The 17,623-nt window shown below is 37.3% G+C and overlaps 1 long non-coding RNA gene across 1 annotated transcript; it reads right to left on the bottom strand.

Moving 5' to 3' along the window:
- Positions 1–510: 510 nt before the first annotated feature.
- On the bottom strand, positions 511–2,738 carry LOC146918779 (uncharacterized). Its single transcript, XR_015016385.1, has 2 exons — positions 2,618–2,738; positions 511–772 (listed from the first exon to the last, which is right to left on the bottom strand). It is a non-coding gene; the product is annotated as an uncharacterized LOC146918779 (long non-coding RNA).
- Positions 2,739–17,623: the final 14,885 nt, after the last annotated feature.

Here is a 17,623-nt window from a genome sequence, read left to right as displayed (position 1 = left end):
AACATACGTCGACTGCTCTCTATCTTGTAGCCTTGCGCTTACTTTCTGGAATACAATTCCATTCTAACTATGACCCTTACTGAAGCTTCAGGTCCTGCTAAGATATTTTCATATCCTTCTCTTATGGGTATACGAAGTATCATCAACAACTTACCCAACGCTGTCTAAACGTCCCTTCTCAACATTGCCTTACATTCCCGGAGGATTCATACTTCTACTTGCTTAGTTTACCGGCCACCTACTGGCACGATCAACTTCTTACTAATACTCATTTTGAGTTCTTGCTTCTAAGTTCACACTTTCCGGTGCATCTTCTTCACATGCTTCGTTCCTCCAGGGTCCTATTCAGCTCTCAGGCATCCATTCTAATCGTCGAATGCTAAATTGAGTTGATCAGACTCAACTAACAACAACAACTAGAACATCTACCCGGAACCCAATGGTCCCACTACCTTTGTTGTAACTTAATGACCCAAGGCACGATCTGAATCGACCTGCTCTGATACCAAATGTAACACCCATACTAGACGTATCTAGAATGTCTAGCACGTGCGTTAAGTTTAGTATTGGATACATTAAAAATTTACAACAATAAACTACGAATGAATATATATGTACAACCAAATGCGTTCGTACAAAGAACATAACTCAACTTCTCTAAAAAAAATATAATAGATGCATCCTTGAATATCCATCCATCCTGCGGCGGGTACGAACGAACACTTGTCGCATCATCCATTCGGCTACTAGCTTGCTAATCCAACCTGTTTATCTGAAACAAAAAGGATTGGGATGAGACATAATGTCTCAGTGAGTTCCCCTAAATCCTAGGCTATAGGCAACCTCAGGGAAAACCTACGGTCACCACGTGTCTAAAATACAACCTGCCGGTTGATTATACGTGTGTGGGGACATTGCATACTTAGACGGTGTGCATACTAGGGCCGTCATAGCCTTATCTCACTTGTTATAGGCTTCACTTCCTATACGTGTCATGGCGGTCGAAGGGAATCTAAAACCGCAACGCCAAGAATACGCTCTACGTATCGAGGCCTAAACATACTATAATCATGACACAATTCTAAACCGGACGATTAGGGGAAATCTAAGATCGTCATCGGCATATCTTTCTCTATACTTGCTCTATGCATAGCTATGTTGTATCTAACAACATATTCTATCTTGCTATCATACTAGTCATTGACGATCTACGTCTATGTTCTACTATTCTTGACGATCTACGTCAAGGCACTGCTATTCTTGACGATCTACGTCAAGGCTCTATGACATAACATAAATATATCTAATAAATATGCATAGTCAAGTTTATTCATAAAGTTAGCGTTTAACAAACAATTATTATCTGAGTTCATTTTACGGAAAGCCCCGAGTGGAGTAACCCCGAGCGCAATCCCTATCTATCCGATGGAAACCTATCTAAGGTATAAACCAACGGTACTCCTGCAGTGACGTGCGGGATCCTTACGGCTAACCCCATTTCACCTAATGGAAACCTCTTGAACCAACCTAGTGTGGACACAAGAGACACGACCACCACATCTTACTTACTAAGTGACATGCGGGTTCCTTACGGCTAACCCCGTTTCACCTAATGGAAACCCCCTGAGCCAACCTAGTGTGGACACAAGAGACATGACACCTTTAACTTTAAAGTTTGGGTCTATAAATGCATGAGTATTAAATCTATGCTAGCTATCTCTTTTACCTCGGATGCCTATACGATCCGACTAGAGGTAAATTATATGCTTGCTTAACTTGCTATGTGAAGAGATATCTAATCAATTATGGCACTCTAGTTTCTATTCGAAGAGATTACTCTATGCCACTTCGCAACTAGTCAAGCATACTACTCATGCCTAACATTCTATTCTCTACTAACTATTCTAGTTCTTGACAAGCTATGTCAAGGCTCTACTTTCATCCCATGCCTAGTTCTTTGCTACCCGAATAATTCGGCTAAAACTCTCTTGAGCGATCCTTGTAATACATGCTAAGATTGCCATGATTAATGGTGCAAGGATCAATTGACGATGTGTGCAAATTTTCAATACTTTCTGAAGACCGAAAATGCCATAAACCCAAGTTACGAGCCGTTTATAAATTTCATGATTTGATAAAGCTAAGCTTGTACCAGTAGAAAGATAAGTAAAAACAGTACAAGAATACACCGAAACGATCGCTACGGACCCCCACGCGACTGCCCCCAAGCACCCGAGCGCAGAACAACGCGATCGTTGTCCTGTCTGGGGCGCCTGGCGCCAGAGGGAGGGCGCCTAGCGCTGGCTCCCTGACTTGTGGGCGCCTAGCGCCCTTGTACAGGCGCAGCGCTGCGAATTTTTGCGTTTTCGGTGCTTTCGGCTACGGGTTTTCGCCATTTTCGACCCAAAACTCGACCAATTGGACCCTGTAATGCACCAATACATCCAACAACATATATAGCTTCATTTAAACATATCTCATGGCAATTTTTAGCATGTAAACAACAAGAATTACCTTGGGGTTACTTAAATTTCATAAAAGCAAAACTAACATAAAACATGATTTTTCTACAAGATTACACAAACCCAAAGGTGGGTATTCTATCTATGGAACTCACCTAACATGATCCTTGCATATTCTTCAAGTTCCAAGCTCAAACCCTAGCTTTTGATCCTTAGCCCTTTTTCACCAAACCATACTTTAATCTCTTCCTCTACGTGTTTCTTGCTTGTTAAGCCATGCTTGATCATGTATTGAAGAAGTTTGGATGACTTAGAGAGGAGAGGGAGGCGCAATTCTTAGAGAGAAGGGGGAGAGAAAGGTTTTCCAAAACCTAGAGAGAGAAGTGAAATGGGAAAATGAATATTTTGGCCCCAAAAACACTTATATACTCCCTTGTGCGAGTTTACTTAAATGCCCTTCGTCTTGGTCGCGCTTAACCTGACACTGATACATAAACCCCTGCTTGACTGATATTTCATAAAAACATTCTTCCGTCGTACTTGACGTTCTGTAACACTTAATCTCTGATATCTAGTTCATACATGACATATGCCATTAATAGACATTTCCATGAATATTTGTCCTCTGACACGTCTGATGGGTAATATTCCGTTACTGATAAGCGGGATATTACATGTCCCATGCTAAGATTCAATACAAACCGGCCACTTTATGGCCTTCCTTATAAAAAAGGGTCGAAAACGAGTAATGTCCTAAATTAACGAGGGGATTTTCTTAACCTCCATATTGGCTAAATTTTTAGAGAATGCAAAAATATCCCATGGACGTCGTAGTTATGTTGTTTACCTATCTAACGAATTGTCACATGCTAAGATTCAATACAAATCGGCCACTTTAAGGCCTTCCTAGTAAAAATGGGTCGAAAACGAGTAATGTCCTAAATTAATGAGGAGATTTTCTTAACCTCCATTTTGGCCAAATTTTTAGAGAATGCAAAAATATCCCATGGAAGTCATAGTTATGTTGTTTACCTATCCAACGAATTGTCACACGCTAAGATTCAATGCAAATCGGCCACATTATGGCCTTCCTAGTAAAAATGGGTCGAAAACGAGTAATGTCCCAAATTAACAAGGAGATTTTCTTAACCTCCATTTTGGCTGAATTTTTAAAAAATGCAAAAATATCCCATGGAAGTCGTAGCTATGTTGTTTACCTATCCAACGAATTGTCCCATGCTAAGATTCAATACAAACCGGCCACTTTATGGCCTTCCTTATAAAAAAGGGTCGAAAACGAGTAATGTCCTGAATTAACGAGGGGATTTTCTTAACCTCGATTTTGGCTAAATTTTTAGAGAATGCAAAAATATCCCATGGAAGTCGTAGTTATGTTGTTTACCTATAAAACGAATTGTCACATGCTAAGATTCAATACAAATCGGCCACCTTATGGCCTTCCTAGTAAAAATGGGTCGAAAATGAGTAATGTCCTAAATTAACGAGGAGATTTTCTTAAACTCCATTTTGGCCGTATTTTTAGAGAATGCAAAAATATCCCATGGAAGCCGTAGTTATGTTGTTTACCTATCCAACGAATTGTCACATGCTAAGATTCAATACAAATCGGCCACTTTAAGGCCTTCCTAGTAAAAATGGGTCGAAAACGAGTAATGTCCTAAATTAATGAGGAGATTTTCTTAACCTCCATTTTGGCCAAATTTTTAGAGAATGCAAAAATATCCCATGGACGTCATAGTTATGTTGTTTACCTATCCAACGAATTGTCACACGCTAAGATTCAATGCAAATCGGCCACATTATGGCCTTCCTAGTAAATAAGGGTCGAAAACGAGTAATGTCCCAAATTAACAAGGAGATTTTCTTAACCTCCATTTTGGCTGAATTTTTAAAAAATGCAAAAATATCCCATGGAAGTCGTAGCTATGTTGTTTACCTATCCAACGAATTGTCCCATGCTAAGATTCAATACAAACCGGCCACTTTATGGCCTTCCTTATAAAAAAGGGTCGAAAACGAGTAATGTCCTAAATTAACGAGGGGATTTTCTTAACCTCCATTTTGGCTAAATTTTTAGAGAATGCAAAAATATCCCATGGAAGTCGTAGTTATGTTGTTTACCTATCCAACGAATTGTCACATGCTAAGATTCAATACAAATCGGCCACTTTATGGTCTTCCTAGTAAAAATGGGTCGAAAACGAGTAATGTCCTAAATTAACGAGGAGATTTTCTTAACCTCCATTTTGGCCAAATTTTTAGAGAATGCAAAAATATCCCTTGGAAGTCATAGTTATGTTGTTTACCTATCCAACGAATTGTCACACGCTAAGATTCAATGCAAATCGGCCACATTATGGCCTTCCTAGTAAAAAAGGGTCGAAAACGAGTAATGTCCCAAATTAACAAGGAGATTTTCTTAACCTCCATTTTGGCTGAATTTTTAAAAAATGCAAAAATATTCCATGGAAGTCGTAGCTATGTTGTTTACCTATCCAACGAATTGTCCCATGCTAAGATTCAATACAAACCGGCCACTTTATGGCCTTCCTTATAAAAAAGGGTCGAAAACGAGTAATGTCCTAAATTAACGAGGGGATTTTCTTAACCTCCATTTTGGCTAAATTTTTAGATAATGCACAAATATCCCATGGAAGTCGTAGTTATGTTGTTTACCTATCCAACAAATTGTCACATGCTAAGATTCAATAAAAATCGGCCACTTTATGGCCTTCCTAGTAAAAATGGGTCGAAAACGAGTAATGTCCTAAATTAACGAGGAGATTTTCTTAACCTCCATTTTGGCCGAATTTTTAGAGAATGCAAAAATATCCCATGGAAGTCGTAGTTATGTTGTTTACCTATCCAATGAATTGTCACACGCTAAGATTCAATGCAAATCAGCCACATTATGGCCTTCCTAATAAAAAAGGGTCGAAAACGAGTAATGTCCCAAATTAACGAGGAGATTTTCATAACCTCCATTTTGGCTGAATTTTTAAAAAATGCAAAAATATCCCATGGAAGTCGTAGCTATGTTGTTTACCTATCCAACGAATTGTCCCATGCTAAGATTCAATACAAACCGGCCACTTTATGGCCTTCCTAGTAAAAAAGGGTCGAAAACGAGTAATGTCCTAAATTAACGAGGAGATTTTCTTAACCTCCATTTTGGCTGAATTTTTAAAAAATGCAAAAATATCCCATGGAAGTCGTAGTTATGTTGTTTACCTATCCAACGAATTGTCACATGCTAAGATTCAATACAAATCGGCCACTTTATGGCCTTCCTAGTAAAAATGGGTCGAAAACGAGTAATGTCCTAAATTAACGAGGGGATTTTCTTAAACTCCATTTTGGCCGTATTTTTAGAGAATGCAAAAATATCCCATGGAAGTCGTAGTTATGTTGTTTACCTATCCAACGAATTGTCACATGCTAAGATTCAATACAAATCGGCCACTTTATGGCCTTCCTAGTAAAACTGGGTCGAAAACGAGTAATGTCCTAAATTAACGAGGAGATTTTCTTAACCTCCATTTTGGCCGAATTTTTAGAGAATGCAAAAATATCCCCTGGAAGTCGTAGTTATGTTGTTTACCTATCCAACGAATTGTCACATGCTAAGATTCAATGCAAATCAGCCACATTATGGCCTTCCTAGTAAAAAAGGGTCGAAAACGAGTAATGTCCCAAATTAACAAGGAGATTTTCTTAACCTCCATTTTGGCTGAATTTTTAAAAAATGCAAAAATATCCCATGGAAGTCGTAGCTATGTTGTTTACCTATCCAACGAATTGTCCCATGCTAAGATTCAATACAAACCGGCCACTTTATGGCCTTCCTTATAAAAAAGGGTCGAAAACGAGTAATGTCCTAAATTAACGAGGGGATTTTCTTAACCTCCATTTTGGCTAAATTTTTAGAGAATGCAAAAATATCCCGTGGAAGTCGTAGTTATGTTGTTTACCTATCCAACGAATTGTCACATGCTAAGATTCAATACAAATCGGCCACTTTATGGCCTTCCTAGTAAAAATGGGTCGAAAACGAGTAATGTCCTAAATTAATGAGGAGATTTTCTTAACCTCCATATTGGCTAAATTTTTAGAGAATGCAAAAATATCCCATGGAAGTCGTAGTTATGTTGTTTACCTATCCAACGAATTGTCACATGCTAAGATTCAATACAAATCGGCCACTTTATGGCCTTCCTAGTAAAAATGGGTCGAAAACGAGTAATGTCCTAAATTAACGAGGAGATTTTCTTAAACTCCATTTTGGCCGTATTTTTAGAGAATGCAAAAATATCCCATGGAAGTCGTAGTTATGTTGTTTACCTATCCAACGAATTGTCACATGCTAAGATTCAATACAAATCGGCCACTTTAAGGCCTTCCTAGTAAAAATGGGTCGAAAACGAGTAATGTCCTAAATTAATGAGGAGATTTTCTTAACCTCCATTTTGGCCAAATTTTTAGAGAATGCAAAAATATCCCTTGGAAGTCATAGTTATGTTGTTTATCTATCCAACGAATTGTCACACGCTAAGATTCAATGCAAATCGGCCACATTATGGCCTTCCTAGTAAAAAAGGGTCGAAAACGAGTAATGTCCCAAATTAACAAGGAGATTTTCTTAACCTCCATTTTGGCTGAATTTTTAAAAAATGCAAAAATATCCCATGGAAGTCGTAGCTATGTTGTTTACCTATCCAACGAATTGTCCCATGCTAAGATTCAATACAAACCGGCCACTTTATGGCCTTCCTAGTAAAAAAGGGTCGAAAACGAGTAATGTCCTAAATTAACGAGGAGATTTTCTTAACCTCCATTTTGGCTGAATTTTTAAAAAATGCAAAAATATCCCATGGAAGTCGTAGTTATGTTGTTTACCTATCCAACGAATTGTCACATGCTAAGCTTCAATACAAATCGGCCACTTTATGGCCTTCCTAGTAAAAATGGGTCGAAAACGAGTAATGTCCTAAATTAACGAGGGGATTTTCTTAAACTCCATTTTGGCCGTATTTTTAGAGAATGCAAAAATATCCCATGGAAGTCGTAGTTATGTTGTTTACCTATCCAACGAATTGTCACATGCTAAGATTCAATACAAATCGGCCACTTTATGGCCTTCCTAGTAAAACTGGGTCGAAAACGAGTAATGTCCTAAATTAACGAGGAGATTTTCTTAACCTCCATTTTGGCCGAATTTTTAGAGAATGCAAAAATATCCCCTGGAAGTCGTAGTTATGTTGTTTACCTATCCAACGAATTGTCACATGCTAAGATTCAATGCAAATCAGCCACATTATGGCCTTCCTAGTAAAAAAGGGTCGAAAACGAGTAATGTCCCAAATTAACAAGGAGATTTTCTTAACCTCCATTTTGGCTGAATTTTTAAAAAATGCAAAAATATCCCATGGAAGTCGTAGCTATGTTGTTTACCTATCCAACGAATTGTCCCATGCTAAGATTCAATACAAACCGGCCACTTTATGGCCTTCCTTATAAAAAAGGGTCGAAAACGAGTAATGTCCTAAATTAACGAGGGGATTTTCTTAACCTCCATTTTGGCTAAATTTTTAGAGAATGCAAAAATATCCCGTGGAAGTCGTAGTTATGTTGTTTACCTATCCAACGAATTGTCACATGCTAAGATTCAATACAAATCGGCCACTTTATGGCCTTCCTAGTAAAAATGGGTCGAAAACGAGTAATGTCCTAAATTAATGAGGAGATTTTCTTAACCTCCATATTGGCTAAATTTTTAGAGAATGCAAAAATATCCCATGGAAGTCGTAGTTATGTTGTTTACCTATCCAACGAATTGTCACATGCTAAGATTCAATACAAATCGGCCACTTTATGGCCTTCCTAGTAAAAATGGGTCGAAAACGAGTAATGTCCTAAATTAACGAGGAGATTTTCTTAAACTCCATTTTGGCCGTATTTTTAGAGAATGCAAAAATATCCCATGGAAGTCGTAGTTATGTTGTTTACCTATCCAACGAATTGTCACATGCTAAGATTCAATACAAATCGGCCACTTTAAGGCCTTCCTAGTAAAAATGGGTCGAAAACGAGTAATGTCCTAAATTAATGAGGAGATTTTCTTAACCTCCATTTTGGCCAAATTTTTAGAGAATGCAAAAATATCCCTTGGAAGTCATAGTTATGTTGTTTATCTATCCAACGAATTGTCACACGCTAAGATTCAATGCAAATCGGCCACATTATGGCCTTCCTAGTAAAAAAGGGTCGAAAACGAGTAATGTCCCAAATTAACAAGGAGATTTTCTTAACCTCCATTTTGGCTGAATTTTTAAAAAATGCAAAAATATCCCATGGAAGTCGTAGCTATGTTGTTTACCTATCCAACGAATTGTCCCATGCTAAGATTCAATACAAACCGGCCACTTTATGGCCTTCCTTATAAAAAAGGGTCGAAAACGAGTAATGTCCTAAATTAACGAGGAGATTTTCTTAAACTCCATTTTGGCCGTATTTTTAGAGAATGCAAAAATATCCCATCGAAGTCGTAGTTATGTTGTTTACCTATCCAACGAATTGTCACATGCTAAGATTCAATACAAATCGGCCACTTTAAGGCCTTCCTAGTAAAAATGGGTCGAAAACGAGTAATGTCCTAAATTAATGAGGAGATTTTCTTAACCTCCATTTTGGCCAAATTTTTAGAGAATGCAAAAATATCCCTTGGAAGTCATAGTTATGTTGTTTACCTATCCAACGAATTGTCACACGCTAAGATTCAATGCAAATCGGCCACATTATGGCCTTCCTAGTAAAAAAGGGTCGAAAACGAGTAATGTCCCAAATTAACAAGGAGATTTTCTTAACCTCCATTTTGGCTGAATTTTTAAAAAATGCAAAAATATCCCATGGAAGTCATAGCTATGTTGTTTACCTATCCAACGAATTGTCCCATGCTAAGATTCAATACAAACCGGCCACTTTATGGCCTTCCTTATAAAAAAGGGTCGAAAACGAGTAATGTCCTAAATTAACGAGGGGATTTTCTTAACCTCCATATTGGCTAAATTTTTAGAGAATGCAAAAATATCCCATGGAAGTCGTAGTTATGTTGTTTACCTATCCAACGAATTGTCACATGCTAAGATTCAATACAAATCGGCCACTTTATGGCCTTCCTAGTAAAAATGGGTCGAAAACGAGTAATGTCCTAAATTAACGAGGAGATTTTCTTAAACTCCATTTTGGCCGTATTTTTAGAGAATGCAAAAATATCCCATGGAAGTCGTAGTTATGTTGTTTACCTATCCAACGAATTGTCACATGCTAAGATTCAATACAAATCGGCCACTTTAAGGCCTTCCTAGTAAAAATGGGTCGAAAACGAGTAATGTCCTAAATTAATGAGGAGATTTTCTTAACCTCCATTTTGGCCAAATTTTTAGAGAATGCAAAAATATCCCTTGGAAGTCATAGTTATGTTGTTTACCTATCCAACGAATTGTCACACGCTAAGATTCAATGCAAATCGGCCACATTATGGCCTTCCTAGTAAAAAAGGGTCGAAAACGAGTAATGTCCCAAATTAACAAGGAGATTTTCTTAACCTCCATTTTGGCTGAATTTTTAAAAAATGCAAAAATATCCCATGGAAGTCGTAGCTATGTTGTTTACCTATCCAACGAATTGTCCCATGCTAAGATTCAATACAAACCGGCCACTTTATGGCCTTCCTTATAAAAAAGGGTCGAAAACGAGTAATGTCCTAAATTAACGAGGGGATTTTCTTAACCTCCATTTTGGCTAAATTTTTAGAGAATGCAAAAATATCCCATGGAAGTCGTAGTTATGTTGTTTACCTATCCAACGAATTGTCACATGCTAAGATTCAATACAAATCGGCCACTTTTTGGCCTTCCTAGTAAAAATGGGTCGAAAACGAGTAATGTCCTAAATTAACGAGGAGATTTTCTTAACCTCCATTTTGGCCGAATTTTTAGAGAATGCAAAAATATCCCCTGGAAGTCGTAGTTATGTTGTTTACCTATCCAACAAATTGTCACATGCTAAGATTCAATAAAAATCGGCCACTTTATGGCCTTCCTAGTAAAAATGGGTCGAAAACGAGTAATGTCCTAAATTAACGAGGAGATTTTCTTAACCTCCATTTTGGCCGAATTTTTAGAGAATGCAAAAATATCCCATGGAAGTCGTAGTTATGTTGTTTACCTATCCAATGAATTGTCACACGCTAAGATTCAATGCAAATCAGCCACATTATGGCCTTCCTAATAAAAAAGGGTCGAAAACGAGTAATGTCCCAAATTAACGAGGAGATTTTCATAACCTCCATTTTGGCTGAATTTTTAAAAAATGCAAAAATATCCCATGGAAGTCGTAGCTATGTTGTTTACCTATCCAACGAATTGTCCCATGCTAAGATTCAATACAAACCGGCCACTTTATGGCCTTCCTAGTAAAAAAGGGTCGAAAACGAGTAATGTCCTAAATTAACGAGGAGATTTTCTTAACCTCCATTTTGGCTGAATTTTTAAAAAATGCAAAAATATCCCATGGAAGTCGTAGTTATGTTGTTTACCTATCCAACGAATTGTCACATGCTAAGATTCAATACAAATCGGCCACTTTATGGCCTTCCTAGTAAAAATGGGTCGAAAACGAGTAATGTCCTAAATTAACGAGGGGATTTTCTTAAACTCCATTTTGGCCGTATTTTTAGAGAATGCAAAAATATCCCATGGAAGTCGTAGTTATGTTGTTTACCTATCCAACGAATTGTCACATGCTAAGATTCAATACAAATCGGCCACTTTATGGCCTTCCTAGTAAAACTGGGTCGAAAACGAGTAATGTCCTAAATTAACGAGGAGATTTTCTTAACCTCCATTTTGGCCGAATTTTTAGAGAATGCAAAAATATCCCCTGGAAGTCGTAGTTATGTTGTTTACCTATCCAACGAATTGTCACATGCTAAGATTCAATGCAAATCAGCCACATTATGGCCTTCCTAGTAAAAAAGGGTCGAAAACGAGTAATGTCCCAAATTAACAAGGAGATTTTCTTAACCTCCATTTTGGCTGAATTTTTAAAAAATGCAAAAATATCCCATGGAAGTCGTAGCTATGTTGTTTACCTATCCAACGAATTGTCCCATGCTAAGATTCAATACAAACCGGCCACTTTATGGCCTTCCTTATAAAAAAGGGTCGAAAACGAGTAATGTCCTAAATTAACGAGGGGATTTTCTTAACCTCCATTTTGGCTAAATTTTTAGAGAATGCAAAAATATCCCGTGGAAGTCGTAGTTATGTTGTTTACCTATCCAACGAATTGTCACATGCTAAGATTCAATACAAATCGGCCACTTTATGGCCTTCCTAGTAAAAATGGGTCGAAAACGAGTAATGTCCTAAATTAATGAGGAGATTTTCTTAACCTCCATATTGGCTAAATTTTTAGAGAATGCAAAAATATCCCATGGAAGTCGTAGTTATGTTGTTTACCTATCCAACGAATTGTCACATGCTAAGATTCAATACAAATCGGCCACTTTATGGCCTTCCTAGTAAAAATGGGTCGAAAACGAGTAATGTCCTAAATTAACGAGGAGATTTTCTTAAACTCCATTTTGGCCGTATTTTTAGAGAATGCAAAAATATCCCATGGAAGTCGTAGTTATGTTGTTTACCTATCCAACGAATTGTCACATGCTAAGATTCAATACAAATCGGCCACTTTAAGGCCTTCCTAGTAAAAATGGGTCGAAAACGAGTAATGTCCTAAATTAATGAGGAGATTTTCTTAACCTCCATTTTGGCCAAATTTTTAGAGAATGCAAAAATATCCCATGGAAGTCATAGTTATGTTGTTTACCTATCCAACGAATTGTCACACGCTAAGATTCAATGCAAATCGGCCACATTATGGCCTTCCTAGTAAAAAAGGGTCGAAAACGAGTAATGTCCCAAATTAACGAGGAGATTTTCTTAACCTCCATTTTGGCTGAATTTTTAATAAATGCAAAAATATCCCATGGAAGTCGTAGTTATGTTGTTTACCTATCCAACGAATTGTCACACGCTAAGATTCAATGCAAATCGGCCACATTATGGCCTTCCTAGTAAAAAAGGGTCGAAAACGAGTAATGTCCCAAATTAACGAGGAGATTTTCTTAACCTCCATTTTGGCTGAATTTTTAATAAATGCAAAAATATCCCATGGAAGTCGTAGCTATGTTGTTTACCTATCCAACGAATTGTCCCATGCTAAGATTCAATACAAACCGGCCACTTTATGGCCTTCCTTATAAAAAAGGGTCGAAAACGAGTAATGTCCTAAATTAACGAGGGGATTTTCTTAACCTCCATATTGGCTAAATTTTTAGAGAATGCAAAAATATCCCATGGAAGTCGTAGTTATGTTGTTTACCTATCCAACGAATTGTCACACGCTAAGATTCAATGCAAATCGGCCACATTATGGCCTTCCTAGTAAAAAAGGGTCGAAAACGAGTAATGTCCCAAATTAACAAGGAGATTTTCTTAACCTCCATTTTGGCTGAATTTTTAAAAAATGCAAAAATATCCTCTGGAAATCGTAGCTATGTTGTTTACCTATCCAACGAATTGTCCCATGCTAAGATTCAATACAAACCGGCCACTTTATGGCCTTCCTTATAAAAAAGGGTCGAAAACGAGTAATGTCCGAAATTAACGAGTAGATTTTCTTAACCTCCATTTTGGCCGTATTTTTAGAGAATGCAAAAATATCCCATGGAAGTCGTAGTTATGTTGTTTACCTATCCAACGAATTGTCACACGCTCAGATTCAATGCAAATCGGCCACATTATGGCCTTCCTAGTAAAAAAGGGTCGAAAACGAGTAATGTCCCAAATTAACGAGGAGATTTTCTTAACCTCCATTTTGGCTGAATTTTTAAAAAATGCAAAAATATCCTCTGGAAATCGTAGCTATGTTGTTTACCTATCCAACGAATTGTCCCATGCTAAGATTCAATACAAACCGGCCACTTTATGGCCTTCCTTATAAAAAAGGGTCGAAAACGAGTAATGTCCTAAATTAACGAGGGGATTTTCTTAACCTCCATTTTGGCTAAATTTTTAGAGAATGCAAAAATATCCCATGGAAGTCGTAGTTATGTTGTTTACCTATCCAACGAATTGTCACATGCTAAGATTCAATACAAATCGGCCACTTTATGACCTTCCTAGTAAAAATGGGTCGAAAACGAGTAATGTCCTAAATTAACGAGGAGATTTTCTTAACCTCCATTTTGGCCGAATTTTTAGAGAATGCAAAAATATCCCATGGAAGTCGTAGTTATATTGTTTACCTATCCAACAAATTGTCACACGCTAAGATTCAATGCAAATCGGCCACATTATGGCCTTCCTAGTAAAAAAGGTCGAAAACGAGTAATGTCTCAAATTAACGAGGAGATTTTCTTAACCTCCATTTTGGCTGAATTTTAAGAGAATGCAAAAATATGCCATGGAAGTCGTAGTTATGTTGTTTACCTATCCAACGAATTGTCACATGCTAAGATTCAATACAAATCGGCCACTTTATGGCCTTCCTAGTAAAAATGGGTCGAAAACGAGCAATGTCCGAAATTAACGAGGAGATTTTCTTAACCTCCATTTTGGCCGTATTTTTAGAGAATGCAAAAATATCCCATGGAAGTCGTAGTTATGTTGTTTACCTATCCAACGAATTGTCACACGCTAAGATTCAATGCAAATCGGCCACATTATGGCCTTCCTAGTAAAAAAGGGTCGAAAACGAGTAATGTCCCAAATTAACGAGGAGATTTTCTTAACCTCCATTTTGGCTGAATTTTTAAAAAATGCAAAAATATCCTATGGAAATCGTAGCTATGTTGTTTACCTATCCAACTAATTGTCCCATGCTAAGATTCAATACAAACCGGCCACTTTATGGCCTTCCTTATAAAAAAGGGTCGAAAACGAGTAATGTCCTAAATTAACGAGGGGATTTTCTTAACCTCCATTTTGGCTAAATTTTTAGAGAATGCAAAAATATCCCATTGAAGTCGTAGTTATGTTGTTTACCTATCCAACGAATTGTCACATGCTAAGATTCAATACAAATCGGCCACTTTATGACCTTCCTAGTAAAAATGGGTCGAAAACGAGTAATGTCCTAGATTAACGAGGAGATTTTCTTAACCTCCATTTTGGCCGAATTTTTAGAGAATGCAAAAATATCCCAAGGAAGTCGTAGTTATGTTGTTTACCTATCCAACGAATTGTCACACGCTAAGATTCAATGCAAATCGGCCACATTATTGCCTTCCTAGTAAAAAAGGTCGAAAACGAGTAATGTCCCAAATTAACGAGGAGATTTTCTTAACCTCCATTTTGGCTGAATTTTTAGAGAATGCAAAAATATCCCATGGAAGTCGTAGTTATGTTGTTTACCTATCCAACGAATTGTCACATGCTAAGATTCAATACAAATCGGCCACTTTATGGCCTTCCTAGTAAAAATGGGTCGAAAACGAGCAATGTCCGAAATTAACGAGGAGATTTTCTTAACCTCCATTTTGGCCGTATTTTTAGAGAATGCAAAAATATCCCATGGAAGTCGTAGTTATGTTGTTTACCTATCCAACGAATTGTCACATGCTAAGATTCAATGCAAATCGGCCACATTATGGCCTTCCTACTAAAAAAGGGTCGAAAACGAGTAATGTCCCAAATTAACGAGGAGATTTTCTTAACCTCCATTTTGGCTGAATTTTTAGAGAATGCAAAAATATCCCATGGAAGTCGTAATTATGTTGTTTACCTATCCAACGAATTGTCACACGCTAAGATTCAATGCAAATCGGCCACATTATGGCCTTCCTACTAAAAAGGGTCCAAAACGAGTAATGTCCCAAATTAACGAGGAGATTTTCTTAACCTCCATTTTGGCTGAATTTTTAGAGAATGCAAAAATATCCCATGGAAGTCGTAGTTATGTTGTTTACCTATCCAATGAATTGTCACATGCTAAGATTCAATGCAAATCGGCCACATTATGGCCTTCCTACTAAAAAATGGTCGAAAACGAGTAATGTCCCAAATTAACGAGGAGATTTTCATAACCTCCATTTTGGCTGAATTTTTAAAAAATGCAAAAATATCCCATGGAAGTCGTAGCTATGTTGTTTACCTATCCAACGAATTGTCCCATGCTAAGATTCAATACAAACCGGCCACTTTATGGCCTTCCTAGTAAAAAAGGGTCGAAAACGAGTAATGTCCTAAATTAACGAGGAGATTTTCTTAACCTCCATTTTGGCTGAATTTTTAAAAAATGCAAAAATATCCCATGGAAGTCGTAGTTATGTTGTTTACCTATCCAACGAATTGTCACATGCTAAGATTCAATACAAATCGGCCACTTTATGGCCTTCCTAGTAAAAATGGGTCGAAAACGAGTAATGTCCTAAATTAACGAGGGGATTTTCTTAAACTCCATTTTGGCCGTATTTTTAGAGAATGCAAAAATATCCCATGGAAGTCGTAGTTATGTTGTTTACCTATCCAACGAATTGTCACATGCTAAGATTCAATACAAATCGGCCACTTTATGGCCTTCCTAGTAAAACTGGGTCGAAAACGAGTAATGTCCTAAATTAACGAGGAGATTTTCTTAACCTCCATTTTGGCCAAATTTTTAGAGAATGCAAAAATATCCCCTGGAAGTCGTAGTTATGTTGTTTACCTATCCAACGAATTGTCACATGCTAAGATTCAATGCAAATCAGCCACATTATGGCCTTCCTAGTAAAAAAGGGTCGAAAACGAGTAATGTCCCAAATTAACAAGGAGATTTTCTTAACCTCCATTTTGGCTGAATTTTTAAAAAATGCAAAAATATCCCATGGAAGTCGTAGCTATGTTGTTTACCTATCCAACGAATTGTCCCATGCTAAGATTCAATACAAACCGGCCACTTTATGGCCTTCCTTATAAAAAAGGGTCGAAAACGAGTAATGTCCTAAATTAACGAGGGGATTTTCTTAACCTCCATTTTGGCTAAATTTTTAGAGAATGCAAAAATATCCCGTGGAAGTCGTAGTTATGTTGTTTACCTATCCAACGAATTGTCACATGCTAAGATTCAATACAAATCGGCCACTTTATGGCCTTCCTAGTAAAAATGGGTCGAAAACGAGTAATGTCCTAAATTAATGAGGAGATTTTCTTAACCTCCATATTGGCTAAATTTTTAGAGAATGCAAAAATATCCCATGGAAGTCGTAGTTATGTTGTTTACCTATCCAACGAATTGTCACATGCTAAGATTCAATACAAATCGGCCACTTTATGGCCTTCCTAGTAAAAATGGGTCGAAAACGAGTAATGTCCTAAATTAACGAGGAGATTTTCTTAAACTCCATTTTGGCCGTATTTTTAGAGAATGCAAAAATATCCCATGGAAGTCGTAGTTATGTTGTTTACCTATCCAACGAATTGTCACATGCTAAGATTCAATACAAATCGGCCACTTTAAGGCCTTCCTAGTAAAAATGGGTCGAAAACGAGTAATGTCCTAAATTAATGAGGAGATTTTCTTAACCTCCATTTTGGCCAAATTTTTAGAGAATGCAAAAATATCCCATGGAAGTCATAGTTATGTTGTTTACCTATCCAACGAATTGTCACACGCTAAGATTCAATGCAAATCGGCCACATTATGGCCTTCCTAGTAAAAAAGGGTCGAAAACGAGTAATGTCCCAAATTAACGAGGAGATTTTCTTAACCTCCATTTTGGCTGAATTTTTAATAAATGCAAAAATATCCCATGGAAGTCGTAGTTATGTTGTTTACCTATCCAACGAATTGTCACACGCTAAGATTCAATGCAAATCGGCCACATTATGGCCTTCCTAGTAAAAAAGGGTCGAAAACGAGTAATGTCCCAAATTAACGAGGAGATTTTCTTAACCTCCATTTTGGCTGAATTTTTAATAAATGCAAAAATATCCCATGGAAGTCGTAGCTATGTTGTTTACCTATCCAACGAATTGTCCCATGCTAAGATTCAATACAAACCGGCCACTTTATGGCCTTCCTTATAAAAAAGG

The sequence above is a fragment of the Medicago sativa genome, chromosome 6 (assembly GCF_051527215.1).
Source record: "Medicago sativa cultivar Bolivia chromosome 6, Bolivia_mono, whole genome shotgun sequence".
NCBI lineage: Eukaryota > Viridiplantae > Streptophyta > Magnoliopsida > Fabales > Fabaceae > Medicago > Medicago sativa.
This window is presented reverse-complemented; position numbering and strand designations above follow the sequence as displayed.